The 14404-nt window shown below is 45.0% G+C and overlaps 1 protein-coding gene across 4 annotated transcripts in view; it reads left to right on the forward strand.

Annotated features, from left to right (window-relative positions):
- Nucleotides 1-14404, forward strand: part of RALY (RALY heterogeneous nuclear ribonucleoprotein) — a 229400-nt gene that overhangs the window by 52270 nt on the left and 162726 nt on the right. For 3 of the 4 annotated variants that reach the window (XM_075011548.1, XM_075011551.1, XM_075011549.1), the window contains one exon: nucleotides 5758-5848. The exons of the other annotated variant lie outside the window; for it this stretch is intronic. The gene's annotated coding sequence lies outside the window, so the exon portion shown is untranslated. The remainder of the gene's footprint in view (nucleotides 1-5757; nucleotides 5849-14404) is intronic. 4 annotated transcript variants of the gene reach the window in all.

The raw sequence follows: 14404 nt of genomic DNA on the forward strand, positions 1-14404 counted from the left end.
TAGCCATCTAATCTCCTATGCCCTGTTTCATTAAGATACTGCTTTGCTTCTCTTCATGCCCCCCCATGTCCCTATTCTTATGCCACAACCGTGAAGCTGAATTCTCTAGAACAGTGGTCTCCAAACTTTTCAGAGTCATGCTTCCCCCTTATCCTAGTCCCCACTCCAGAGCTGGGGCCAGGAGCGGGGCCACAACATGTGAATGGCAGGGAAATGGACAATAGAAAGGGGGCTGAGGCTATGGCCACAGCTGGGAGCAGGGACACAGCCAGAGCTGGAGCTGTGGTGATTTCCAAAAGTTCAGGATCCGTCAGGCCTCGGTGAGAGCTGAGCACTTGAAAATTTGCCCTCAAATTGCGTGCTGAGCATTTGGAAAATTCCAGCCTTGAATAACTGATGGTCATAGTTCTTTGCATATTTCTGTTCAAGGATCTAAAAGCACCTTGTCAATATTAATGAATTAAGCCTCACTGGTCTCCTGTAATGGGTGAGTGTTGTTGCTATGTGCAATTTTCAAAAGCCCCTCTGATTTAGGGGCACAGGTCCCACTGAAGAAACAAGAAGACCTGTGCCCTTCTGAACTTAGACTCATCTTAAAATCATCCTGCAAGTTCTTATTAACCCACGTTCATAGTGGCAAAACTGAGGCAGAGAGTAGCATACACATACACACCTCCTGCATTTCTCTGAGGGGCAGCTCTCTAGTGTCTCCCCAAAAGTGGCTGAGGAGGACGTACCAGGGAATAGTGTGAATCAGCACATCCATCAGGGAATCTCTGTCACTGTTTAAAGATGGCCAGATACCCCGGGGAGAGTCACAGTGAGATGGGCGACTCCCTCCTTGAGGGTCGCAATCCCAAGTCAGACAGAACTGGGTGAATTAAGCCTTCCCTGAGTTCCCTTCAGGATACAGTGAGTCTGTGTGGTCTCTGAGTCCCTCATTACTGAGGTGCTGCTCCCCAGTCTGTCATTGTCATTCCTTCCCCCTTGGCTTCTTTTTTACCATATTAGAGAGTCTCCAGCCTTGAGGATGAGTGGCTGTTTTTAAAGAGCTATAATATATTTTAGTCAGTATCACTGCAATTTCATCCTTCATTCCTCCTGCAACCCTCCCTTGAATGCCCATCTGGTCCCAGTGATTTACTGCCCTTCAGTGCACTAAGGTTTTTGTTGGAGAATTTATATTTAATTTTTATATCTGATATCATTCAGGGAGGAGAGGGAAATGCTTTGGGGACCCAGAGCAGGAATAAAATGGGACGTTTTAGCGTGTTTCTTTGTCCGGGAGACTTTGTTTTGTTTTATCTGTATTGTGGCATTGTTTCTTTTTCCCTCCAATTTCAAGCCTCATTCAGAATTGGCTGCAGTGATACCAGCAGAATCCCAGGATAGTAAAGTACACTCTGATTAACTGCCGGCTTTAAGGACAAGCATCTGCGACTCAGCTGCCTGAGCAAATAGTCCTGTGGGTTCCACTGGGACTCCTCTTCTCTGAGGCACTGCTCTATGGCAGGGCAGGAGAAGCTGGGTTCTTAATGCAGCTCTTTGTCTCTGAATTTGAGGATTGCATACAGCAGAGGCAGATTTTTCTTCAAGTCTTTTCTCGAGCTTGATCGTGGAGTTTGCCTCCTGTGGCATCTGGGGACACCTTGTACTGTATACACACTCCTGTGAGGCGAAATTGAATTTAGTTGCAGTGTGAATGATGCTTTGCACTTCTGTCTGAGGTTCCAGACCATTTTACAAACCATATCTAACTTCATGGCGGCACTTCTTTGTGCCTCCTGCACCAAAACGCCTCAAGTGAGTCCATGGTAGAGCCAGCTTCCATCTCCAGAGGCCCATTTTCATGTTTTCAGCACACAGCTGCGCCTCTTCCTTAACGTTTTTCACATTCATATAAGCTCCTTTTGGACTTTTCTCTATTATTGAGGGGAGTATTTCAAAGGACTGGTAGTTTGGCTCAGATTAAGAGGTCCCATGAATTTGCCTGTTTAATTTTCTGACCTAAGGAGAAAGGATGAAGTGCTTAATCCAAAACACCATGAGACAAGCCTCTCCTCCCGTTTCCATAAGTATAACATCTCTGGGTTCTACCCTGAAGCAGAAGCAGGGTATGTGCCAACCTCCCTGTGAAAGCCTGTTCTCATTAGACCATAAGACTAGCCATACTGGGTCAGACCAAAAGTTTACCTAGATCAGTGTCCTTTCTTCTGACAGTGGCCAATGCCAGGTGCCCAAGAGAGAATAAACAGAGCAGGTAATCATCGTGATCCATTCCCTGTCAGCCGTTTCCAGCCTCTGACAAACGGAGGTGAGGGACACCATTCCTTTCTATCCTGGCTAATAGCCACTGATGGACCTATCCTCCATGAATTTCTCACTCTCTTTTTTGAACCCTGTTAGGATTCTGCACTTCACATCATCCTCTGGCAAGAAGTTCCACAGGTGGACTGTGCATTGCATGAAGAAATATCTGTTTGTTTTAAACCTGCTATCTATTAATTTCATTTGGTGAAACTTGTTCTTGGGTTATTGGAGCAAGTAAATAACTTTTCCTTATTTGTTTGCTCAACAACAGTCATGATTTTATAGACCATTATCATATCCTCCCCCTTTCTTTAATCTCCTCTTTTCTAAGCAGAGAAGTCCTAATCTTTTAAATCTCGCCTCGTTGAGGCAGCTATTCCAAACCTCTAACCATTTAGGTTTCCCCTTTCTGAACATTTTCCAATGCCAAGATACCTTTTAAGTGATGAGGCAACTACATCGGCAGACAATATTCTAGATGCGGGTGTACCATGGATTTATATAGAGACAATAAGATAAGGTTCTATTTGCTTTTTTGGCTTGTGTTGCACGTGGAGTGGATGTTTTCAGTAGCTCCAAGATCTCTCTTGAGCTGTTATAGTTAATTTTGTGCCCATCATTTTGTACATATATTTGGGATTTTATTTTCCAATATGCAGTATTTTGCCTTTATCAACATTAAAACTCATCTGCCATTTTGTTGCCCAGTCCCCTAGTTTTGTGAGATCCTTTTGAAGCTCTTCATAGTCTGCTTTGGACCTAACTATCTCGAGCAACATAGTATCATCAGCAGATTTTACCACCTCACTCTTTAACCCTTTTCCCAGAATGTTTATGAATATGTTGAATAAGATAGGTACCAGTATGGGATACCAGTACTTTCCAATCCTCTCCATTCTGAAAACTGACTATTTATTCCTCCCCTCTGTTTCCTTTATTTTAAAAAGTTATTGAATCATGAGAGGACCTTCCCTCTCATCCCATGACTGCTTACTTTACTTTGGTGAGGGACCTTGTTGAAGACCCTCAGGAAATCTAAGAATACTATGTCTGCTGCCCCCCACCCTTGTCCACATGCATGGAAATATCCAGCCAATATGAATTATGGGCTTAACACAGCTCCCACTGATGCTGACAATAGCAGGGTCGCTGACTTCAAAAAGAGCAATACTGGACTCTGTGGGTGCCAGCAAATCCATAAAGCACTTCACTGTGTCTCTAAGAAGAAAATGCTGATGTATCGAAAAGTTGCCCGTTTATAGCCTCAATCAATGTGGAGTCTCCATCACACTCAGCCCTGAACCACTGTGATTGTTTTCTTTAGTTTGTATTGCAACCTACAACACTTGGGTTGCAAAAGCCGGTGTGTAATCGTTGCTCATGAAAAATGTGCACCCTCCTTATTAGTGAAAGCCCAGTAGGTTGCTACCTGATCTCCTGTTAGCATCAGACATTTGGACTGGCTGCACTTTGGCTGTATGACAGAGCCTAGATGGAGTCTCTCAGTACCAAGGAGCAAGGCAGGGTTCTCATCTGGCAGACCAGACTGATGCACTCACCTTTCATCTTAACAGTTATCATCACTGGCAGGGCCACAACCATGCTTGCCGGTTTCCTTCAGGATTGGGCCGCTTGGTTACCTGACTGTCTTATAAAAACCACATGAACGTTCTTCTGTGGAGCTGAATGAAAAAGTTAGTAGCGGACAGTGTTCCCGCTAACTTTTTCCATCCATGAGCGGAATAAATTTTGTTATGTGCACCAAGGCATGTGCACGTGTGCGCCACCAGTAGAAACACCGGCTGCCCCCCATGGGTGGCTGTGAGTGTTCTGCTAATCAGTTAAGCAGCAGCTGAATTTCTCCTGGGGAACTGCCCAAGTGCTCAGCTGACAGGGAACGCTGGCAGCAGGGGATGGTTGTCTGGGGAATCTGGTGAGCCCAGGAGGAGAGCAGTGTGTGCTGATTTAACCCCTCGGTTTGTACATCTTCACTACCCCCAGACAAAGCAAATCTGAGGGAATTATAGCTGGATTCCGTAAAACTAATTAAATATTTTTATGCAGTGACGGAGACACTGGCCTGGGAGTGAAGACAAGTGGATTGTGTTCTTGGCTCTGCCACTGGCCTGCTGCGCGGCCTTAGACAAAACTGTCAGTCTCTCTGTTTTCCCTCTCACGAGTGTCTGATCGATTTAGATTGTAGCTCCCTGGGGCAGGAACCATCCTCTATTATGTGTTGGCACCACACATAGACTGATGGGCATTGATCTCGTTGCAGTCTATTAGTGCTACCAGAATAGAAGTAACTAAGGGCCTCAGCTGGATGCACCTCAGGAGGAAATCACTTTGTAAGATTTGGTGGGGGCATTTTTAGAAATCAGTTTGCCCATTTCTGCTCTACCTGAGTCTCGCACAAGAGGAGAGCTGCTTGCGAAGGCGGTAGGGCACAGGCTTCCATGCACTTCAGCTGAGTGGGTAGCCCTCCACAGCAAATAGTGGGCCTGTGACTTCCTGCGGATGAAACCCTTGGCCGGGGAATTCTTTACTTGCTGTCTCCAATCTGGGTACTTCTTGTTGTGCCTCCGAAGGCAAGACTCAGTAGATTGCATCCTGGGAGTTGCAGTCTGGCAGAGAACCTGGCCCAGTTGACAGAATGAGAGCATGAGGCACCTGAACTAAAACTCCCATCAGGCACCCTAACAACTCAGGTAGCCACAGATTAATATTGTAGTGACCTGAAATAAAAGAGTTCACCTCAGTTTACCTATTTCTGTGATTTAGGTCAACCCCAGCAAAATATTAATTTTTATTTCTTACCAGGAAAGTCAAAAACTTCAGCAAAGTTGAAATTTTACTGATGGGAAACTTCCGTTAGAGTAGAGTTGTTGCCTGGCTCCAGTGTCCTCTCTGCATAGATTCACTCAAAATGGTGCGTCCAGGGTATTTCTTCCCAGGAAGGAAACCTCCACGCAGTCCTCCATGTTCTCTCTATGTGCGATACCCATGCTAACGCAACATATCTATGTGTTCTCCCCAAGAGGAGCTCATCCTTCTGACTACAATGCTCATACTTTGGGAGCCAAAAGTCCCAGGTTGACTCACAGCAGGAGACACAACAGCAGCAGGCCTTGCTAAAGGCAGTGCTTTTCTCTAGAAAAAAGAGGTGCCGGAACTCAAGTGTGATGATTCCTCATAGGGGTTAGGGCATTCAGTGTTAATGCCCTGGTCCCCACGCTGCTGCAGGATTGGTGGTGAAAATTTTTGTGGTGTTCTAACAGAAAAAAAGTGCTGGAACTCTGTTCCAGTGTTCTTCTGACAGAACAAAGCCCTGACTAAATGTATTTAATTCAGCTATCGTATGTGCCCACCCTTGTGTGTTGAGGATTAGAAAGTATTGGATTATCTTCTTACCTCAACAGGCAGCAATGTGTGTCTTGATTCTTTTAGGTTGGAGCTGAGTCCATAAAGGGATACCGTGCCTGCTCCCAGACTGGTGACAGGAAGGATTAACCAACACAGACCCCAAACACCATTCCTGGTGAGTAACTGAGTGCATCTTCTATTACCCTTTAGGCTCCAGTGAGGGTTGTCCAAGAATGTGTGTGTTCCAGAGAAACTGGATGGTGGCATTCACAGAGTTAACCAGGTTTCTAGATCTGTGAGGGTGATTGGTTGCGTGATTGTAAACATCCTCCAGGCTTCTGGTTACTCTAGGAGTCGAGCGCGGTTCTGACTTGCTTGGGGCCTAAAGCGAGGCGCAATGGAAAAACTGGTCTCAAGGGCTGTGTCTACACTATAAAAATAACTTTGAATTTGCTTATTTCAAAGTTAGCAACTTCGAAGTAGACCGTCTACACACGCTCTACTTTGAAGTTAAAGTTTGAAGGAGGGCACTACTCCATTCCCAGGAATAGAGTAAAGACTTGGAAGTTAACTTCAAAGGAAGGGAAAATGTGTGTAGACTCTCGGCTGGCTACTTCGATGTAGTGCCTAACTTCAAAGTTAACTTTGAAGTTAGTTCCTAGCGTAGACACACCCAGGGACAGCCAGAACACAATAGGACTAGTGCTTCCGGCAAAGGGGCTCACGGGGTCAGTCAAAGCTGTGCGAGGGTCTGCACTGTCCAGTGTCCTATCAAACAGTGTTAAAATGGCTGAACTCCCTCCATGTCCTGGAACTCTGGCAGGGCCATGCCAGGCTGAGACATGGGGCCTCCCAAAGTTCCCACTGGGGCAAGGCACCTTCACCCTCCCTCAAAATGGAGCACTGTCCTAAAGGAGCCCTTAGGATTTAGGAAGGCCAATAATTCAGCAGTAATGACTACAGGAAGGGCATTTCCAGAATGTTAGTGACTGAGGCAAAACCAGTGATGAAGTTGCCTCCACTGCAGAATCTTCTCAGGTGATTGGTACCTAGCCCCAGGGTGAGCTGCCATCATGCAATGACCTACCACTCTGCATTGCCCTACCACCCTTACTGTGTCCTCCTGGTACAGGCTAAGCCCTGTGTGACACCAGGATTTCTGGGAGCAACTCCTGTGGGTCTTTGTGCTGTCTGTCCTTCTGGTCACCCAGGGAAATTGTGGGAAGGCAGCTGAGGCTTATCAGCACTCGAGTGATTTGTCATGTGTCCCCATTGGAAAGCAGGTGGGTTGCTAGCCTGAGTGAAAGCAACACCTGAGCTCTAGGCTGTAGCCCTAGCTGATTAAAAGCCCCACCACAGACACCTAGGTAAGAGGGTATGTGTGGGGATGGGAGGAGGGTTTGCAGCAACAGATGGGTAAAAGCCCAGCCCTGCAGTGAAGTTATACCCTAAGTATCAGGAGATGCTGATCCTGGGGTTATTATCACTATGGGAACTGGAGGACAACTCCAGAATGATCCCCCAGTGTTTGTTTATCTCTTACTGCTCAGACAAAGCTGCCAATGGGGTCCTTCATTAGGGAGTTTTGTGTGTGTAAAAACTGAAAAAGAACTCCCGGGATTTGATCCATTTGGAGGTTTGCTTGAACGGGGACTGAATGAGGACTTCAGGATCCAGCCCAAAGTAATTATATTTGTGTATGCTGAATATGTTGCACTGCACGTTAATATGGCTTTGTGTTATATTTGTAGCCATGCCCTTTTCCCAGTCAGCATCGATCCATTCCTAGATAGATGGATAGAGGCAGGACATAATTTTCAAATTCTGCCAGGTTTCCCATGCACCACAAAGAATCTGTTCTGGCTGGGGATTATTTTTTCCGCTTGGGCACTCTGTCAGGAGAGAAAGAATAAGTTGTTAAAACATGTGAGATCCTTGTTGTGTGGTTGAGGTTTAGGAGGATGAAAGGACTACAGAAATCTTCAGATGTTCTGTTCTGAAAGGTCAGCTGCATCTTGGGACATCATGACTCTTCCAACCATGGGACTGGTGACATTCTGGTATGCCTGGCTTTGTTGGAGATGGCCATTGAACAAATGAAACTTCTTTTGTCTTGGAATATGAAGGTTCTCACGCTCCTGGTAGTTGGCAGAAAAACAGAAGTCCATGAAACTGAAAAAATAATCAAGAAACAGAAAAATCACCTAAACTTTTTCAACCCTAAAATGAGGCTCAGGGAAGCGTTTGAGGGGGAGGGTTTAGAACTGTTCTTATTTTTGCTGACTCAGTTTCTGCTTCCAGGTTCGTAGTCTCCCTTTCCCCATAGTATTAATGAAAAGGTTTGGACATAAAATTGGACTGAAAAGTTCCATTATACAGACGGAATAAACAAAATGCCGTAACAGAAGATTCTCTTCTTTGTGGGTAAGGCAAATACCAGGGTGTAATTAGGCTTCAGTATGAAAATTCCCAGTAGAGGAGTCTGCAGCACGGAAGGAAAGGATGATTTTTAAAATAACTCTATCAGCAATTGTTCAACTTCATTGTGACCAATAAACACCCCAGTGCATTATGGAGCATCATTTTTCTGCACGGTGTGTCTGCGCCCTCACACTGCTGAGCTTCGTAACTGAGCGGAGCGGCTTTTGTTATTCTTTGTGATGTGAGCATAAAAGTCTAGAGGCCTGAATGCAGCAGATGTTTGAACTGGAGTGCCCTTAACGTTCACTGGCCTGCTGATCTCCTGAACTCTGTGGGATGAGTGGCAGCTCTCCTGCTGCAGAGCCACTTATCTCCTTCATTCCTCCACACCTCAGAGAGACTTCAGAGCTGGTGAAATACGAGTTCTTTCTAGAAAAGGTCATGAAGATGCCATTGTTCCAGCTGTCCGGGAAGGGCGATGAAAATACCCATTTTTTTGTACTGTCCCAAAAGGGTTGTGAAAATACCTGTTGTTCTGGCAGTCCAGAAATGGTTGTGAGACCATTCACACAGATTCCTTGTGATGCATTGGAAACCTGGCAGAATTTGAAACTGTTGTCCTGCCTCAACCCATCTATCTAGGAACGGGTCGATGCTGACTGGGAGAAGGCCATGGCTACAAAAATAACACAAAGCCACATTAACATGCTGTGCCACATATTCAGCATATACAAATATATAGCTTGCTGGAGTAGGGGAAAGGGGTATGGATTGGAGCAGTTCTTGTACTGCCAGTGTTTAAAACACTGACTAACAGCCTACAGATACAGGTACAGACTAACACAGCTACCTTTCTGTGACTATTTGCCAGTGTTTAAGTATTTCAGGTGAGAGAGAAGGAATGAAACTATATGCCTCCCCTCTTTGAAATGAGTAGTGTCTGTGAACTCAGTCATGGGGTCTAATCATAAATTAATCCAGACTCTAATTGCTCGTTCGGGTCAGTTATCAGCCATGGCTGTTCCTGTCTGTTCAGGATTAGTAGAGCATTCCATAGCACTTTAAGATGTGGTCTGTCAGTGACCTTCTTAGTACAGCCCTACATGGATGCAAAATTGGTGTCTGCATCCACATCTGCTTCTGCCGAAATGATCCACAGATATCCACACCTCCATCCGCAGATGTGGATACCTGCAGATACAAAGGGGATCTACATATGTAAAACCAGTGTATGGTTTGGATGTATTCAGCAGACTGCCTGCTGCTGGCATGGAGAGATTTCAGTTCCTGTTCAGTGGCAGACTTGTGTGGCTGAGGTTGTGGGATTCCAGTGCAAGAGTTAACTGAGTTGTGTGGAGTCGAGAAGAGCTTAGCTATATGGACAAATTATCCCTCTGGGTCTATGAAAAGAATGTGCAGTAGCATAACAGGTATTTGGGGTGACCACAAAGCCATAATCCAGGGCTCCACTCGTCATAAACCACAGGAACGCAACTTTTAGCTCTTTAGGAAAGGAAACACTGAACAAAGCCTTGAGATCCTATTTAGCCTATCATCAGCTCATGGGCCATCAGTTGCTATTTATAATGTTCATTCTGCAATGTTAGCTTTTCAACAAGAGATAGGCAAGCGCTTCGTTCTTGGGCCCATTGACAGCTGGCAGGTGTTCACCAGCTACCCAGCTGTCTGTTTCACAGAGTGATTACAATCAGCGGATACGATACCAAATTTTGATCCTGGATTGCTGTATAGTTTTGGATGTGTCTGATGGGGAAGTTGATGAGTATGTTTGGGTTCTTATCCCATTTAATTTTTATGAACCCACATTCCCTGATATTATTACGTACCTTCCAGAAGTCAGGCTAACAGGGAGGGTTTGTGCTTCCCACATGGAGCTAAGGAAGAATTGTCTAGTTGATAGACCAGAAACCAGGATCTTGATGTGCTTTTACTAGCTCTTCCAATGGTTCGCTTTCTGACCTTGGGGAGATCAATCTCTCTGTGCCCTTCTGTCTGTAAACTGGTAATATTAACATTACAGTCATTTTACACCTAAATCACCTGTGGGTTCTTGTGGTGCTGTGCATTGCTTTTGGAAACACAATGAAACAAATCAACAAAACCCAACAAATAATCAAAATTCACCCCAGAAAATTCAAAATAAACAATTATCTGGTTCTGGTCAAGACAAAAGGGCACAAATAGGATAAAGACCCGTCAAGTCCAATGGTATATTCTGCACACAGCAATAATAATGCATGTATATTGTGGTAGCACCCAAACGTTCACATTAAAATGGAGTTACTTGGTATCAGGTTCCGTACAAACACAGATGAAACAGGCCCGTGGCAGAGAATGTACAGCTACTGATGGAAAAAGGGAGGCAGTCCAGTGGTTTGGTCCTGAGACTGATGACCTGGGATCAATTCACTGCTCTGCCACAAGACTTCCTGCCTGGTCTTGGGCGAGTCACTCTGTGTCACAGTCCTGAACCCACCAGTTGGAACTCATGATGCTTCTGTATTTAATGTTATTAGGAGGTAAGATAAGTTAAAATGCCCATGTGGTCTGGAAACAGCTTGATGCCTTTCATATGAATAATTTGACTAATGTGCAGTTATTTCTGGTGCTGGACTCTGGGATGAAGGTGGAGAGATTTTATGTGTAATAAGATCATGATGAGTGTTTAGAAGTATCCCTGTCTCTAAGATATCTTCTGTTCCCCTGCCTTCTCTCAAAATTTGTATTATCCATGTCTAGATTTCCAATATGCTTTCAAAAGTCATAATTCTAAGCATATATAATTCTGTCTACTTGGAGGACATGGGAAATTCAAACTTGGACAATACAATTTGCTTAGTTGGAAAAATGTAAGTTTTAGGTCTAATTTGCTATCCCATTTTCACATGAAATATACCAGGTAGAGCTGGATTTTCAAAGTGCTCACTGTCTAGCTCAGTGGGAGCAGACTTAGTGCTGAGAGTTTTTGGAGAGCCCACCGTGCTCCTGTGAAGATCAGTGTTTGCCACATTTCCTGTTTCGTTCCACTGAATGCTGAAATTCCCCAGGACAGTTTCTCGTCTTACTGTCCCCTAGGGGTAGGTGTTGAAGTCCTTTTCAGGAAAAAAGCAAAAACAAAGGGTTTGGGTTTTGGTGTTCTTTAGTCTTAGACTTTCTGATGCTCCAAGGTAACGTGCCTTTGTTTGAGCTCACCAGTAAAGCTGGTGGGAAAAGAACATCCTATTTCTGTATTTTCTTTAGCTGTTAGGGGGCTTGTAGGAGTAATAATCCAATTAGTGGCAAAACTGACAGCTAATGCCTCTTACTGTCCCTTACCCGTATCTGACTGACACCATGAAAGAGGCAAATGGGAACAACTTGGAAAATATGGCTTCACGATTTAGTGCTGGATTGTCTTGTACTACTCATCTGCGCCAAAGAGGAAGAGCCTCTACCCCGTACACCCTTCTGCATTTTTCCCAGTGTTTGGGTGTGCAGAGTTCCTGGTTTGCACTCTCGGCTCCCACAACAGGAAGGTGAGATGCAGTAGGGGATGGGTGGAGTCTTGGCTCATGTGATGTTTGGTGATCAGTCCGATGAGTGGAAGTTAGGAGCAGGGCTGCCAGTGAGGGCAGTTTGCCTTGGATGCCCCCTTGGAGAGGGCCCCAGGTGATGGTGTGGCCTCATGCACCAGTTTGTAATGTTTGGAGTGGGGAGCCAGGCCGTGTGAAGTGAGAGCATGGTGAGCTTGCTCCCCAACTCCCCTCTCTCTCAGGGCTTCCCTTAGCTGTGTCTACACATGCACGCTACTTCAAAGTAGCGGCACTAACTTCGAAATAGCACCCGTCGCGGCTACACGCACCGGGCGCTATTTCGAAGTTAACTTCGACGTTAGGCGGCGAGACATCGAAGTCGCTAACCCCATGAGGGGATCGGAATAGTGCCCTACTTCGACATTCAACGTCGAAGTAGGGACCGTGTAGACGATCCGCGTCCCACAACGTCGAAATTGCCGGGTCCTCCATGGCGGCCATCAGCTGGGGGGTTGAGAGATGCTCTCTCTCCAGCCCATGCGGGGTTCTATGGTCACCGTGGGCAGCAGCCCTTAGCCCAGGGCTTCTGGCTGCTGCTGCTGCAGCTGGGGATCCATGCTGCATGCACAGGGTCTGCAACCAGTTGTCGGGTCTGTGGATCTTGTGTTGTTTAGTGCAACTGTGTCTGGGAGGGGCCCTTTAAGGGAGCGGCTTGCTGTTGAGTCCGCCCTGTGACCCTGTCTGCAGCTGTGCCTGGCACCCTTATTTCGATGTGTGCTGCTTTGGCGTGTAGACGTTCCCTCGCAGCGCCTATTTCGATGTGGTGCCGCGCAACGTCGAAGTTGAACATCGACATTGCCAGCCCTGGAGGACGTGTAGACGTTATTCATGGAAATAGCCTATTTTGATGTTGCTACATCGAAATAAGCTATTTCGATGTAGGTTTCACGTGTAGACGTAGCCCTTGAGTAGTAATTAGGAATATATTACCGACCACCTAACCAGGACAGTGATAGTGATGCTGAAATGATGAGGGAGATTAGAGAGGCTATCAAAATAAAAAACACAGTAATAATAGGAGATTTCAATTATCCCCATATTGATTGGGTGCATGTCACCTCAGGACGGGATTCAGAGATTAAATTTCTTGATGCCTTAAATGACTGCTTCTTGGAGCAGCTAGTACGGGAACCCACAAGGGGAGAGTCGATTCTCGATCTAGTCTTGACTGGAACGCAGGATCTGGTCCAAGAGGTAACTGTTACTGGACCGCTTGGAAATAGTGACCACAATATAATAACTTTTAATATTCCTGTGTTGGGAAGAACACCGCAGCGGTCAAACACTCTGGCATTTAATTTCAAAAAGGGGAATTACACTAAAATGAGGAAGCTAGTTAAACAGAAACTAAAAGGTAGAGTAATTAAACTAAAATCCCTGGAAGCTGCATGGAAACTGTTTAAAGACACCATACTAGAGGCCCAACTTAAATGTATACCCCAAATAAAAAAACACAGTAAGAGACCTAACAAAGAACCACCATGGCTAAACAGCCATGTTAAAAAGGCAGTGAGAGAGAAAAGGGCAGCTTTTAAAAAGTGGAAGTCAAATCCTAGTGAGGAAAATAGAAAGGAACATAAACACTCCCAAATTAACTGTCATAATGTAGTAAGAAAAGCCAAAAAAGAGTTTGAGGAACAGCTAGCCAAAAATTCAAAAAACAATAGTAAAATGTTTTTTAAATACATTAGAAGCAGGAAGCCTGCTAAAAAAGCAGTGGGGCCCTTGGATGATAAAGATATAAAAGGAGCGATCAAGGAAGACAGTGCCATTGCGGAGCGATTAAATGATTTCTTTGCTTCAGTCTTCACGGCTGAAGATGTTACAGAGGTTCCTAAATCTGAGCCAGCCTTTTTAGGCAACAAATCTGAGGAACTCACTCAGATTGAAGTGACATTAGAGGAGGTTTTGGAATTAATTGATAAGCTGAATAGTAACAAGTCTCCAGGACCAGACGGCATTCACCCAAGGGTTCTGAAAGAACTCAAATGTGAAATTGCGGAGTTATTAACAGTGGTTTGTAACCTATCCTTTAAATCCACTTTGGTACCAAATGACTGGAAGACGGCCAATATAACACCAATATTTAAAAAAGGCTCTAGAGGAGATCCTGGCAATTATAGACCGATAAGTTTAACATCAGTACCAGGCAAATTAGTAGAAACACTAGTAAAGAGTAAAATTGCAAGGCACATAGAAGAGCACGAATTGTTGGGCAAAAGTCAGCATGGTTTCTGCAGAGGGAAGTCGTGTCTGTCTAATCTATTAGAATTCTTTGAAGGGGTTAATAAACATGCGGACAAGGGGCACCCAGTGGACATAATATACCTAGATTTCCAGAAAGCCTTTGACACGGTCCCACACCAAAGGCTTTTATGTAAATTAGGTGGTCATGGGATAGGAGGAAAGGTCCTTTCATGGATCGGGAATTGGTTAAAAGACAGAAAACAAAGGGTGGGAATAAATGGTAAATTTTCACAATGGAGGGGGGTAACTAGTGGTGTTCCCCAGGGGTCAGTCCTGGGACCGATCCTGTTCAACTTGTTCATCAATGATCTAGAAAATGAGGTAAGCAGTGAGGTGGCAAAGTTTGCAGATGACACCAAGTTGTTCAGGACAGTCAAAAGCAAAAGGGATTGTGAAGAACTACAAAAAGATCTCAGCAAACTGAGTGATTGGGCAGCAAAATGGCAAATGAAATTTAATGTGGGTAAGTG

The sequence above is a fragment of the Carettochelys insculpta genome, chromosome 17, assembly GCF_033958435.1.
Source record: "Carettochelys insculpta isolate YL-2023 chromosome 17, ASM3395843v1, whole genome shotgun sequence".
Taxonomy (NCBI): Eukaryota; Metazoa; Chordata; order Testudines; family Carettochelyidae; genus Carettochelys; species Carettochelys insculpta.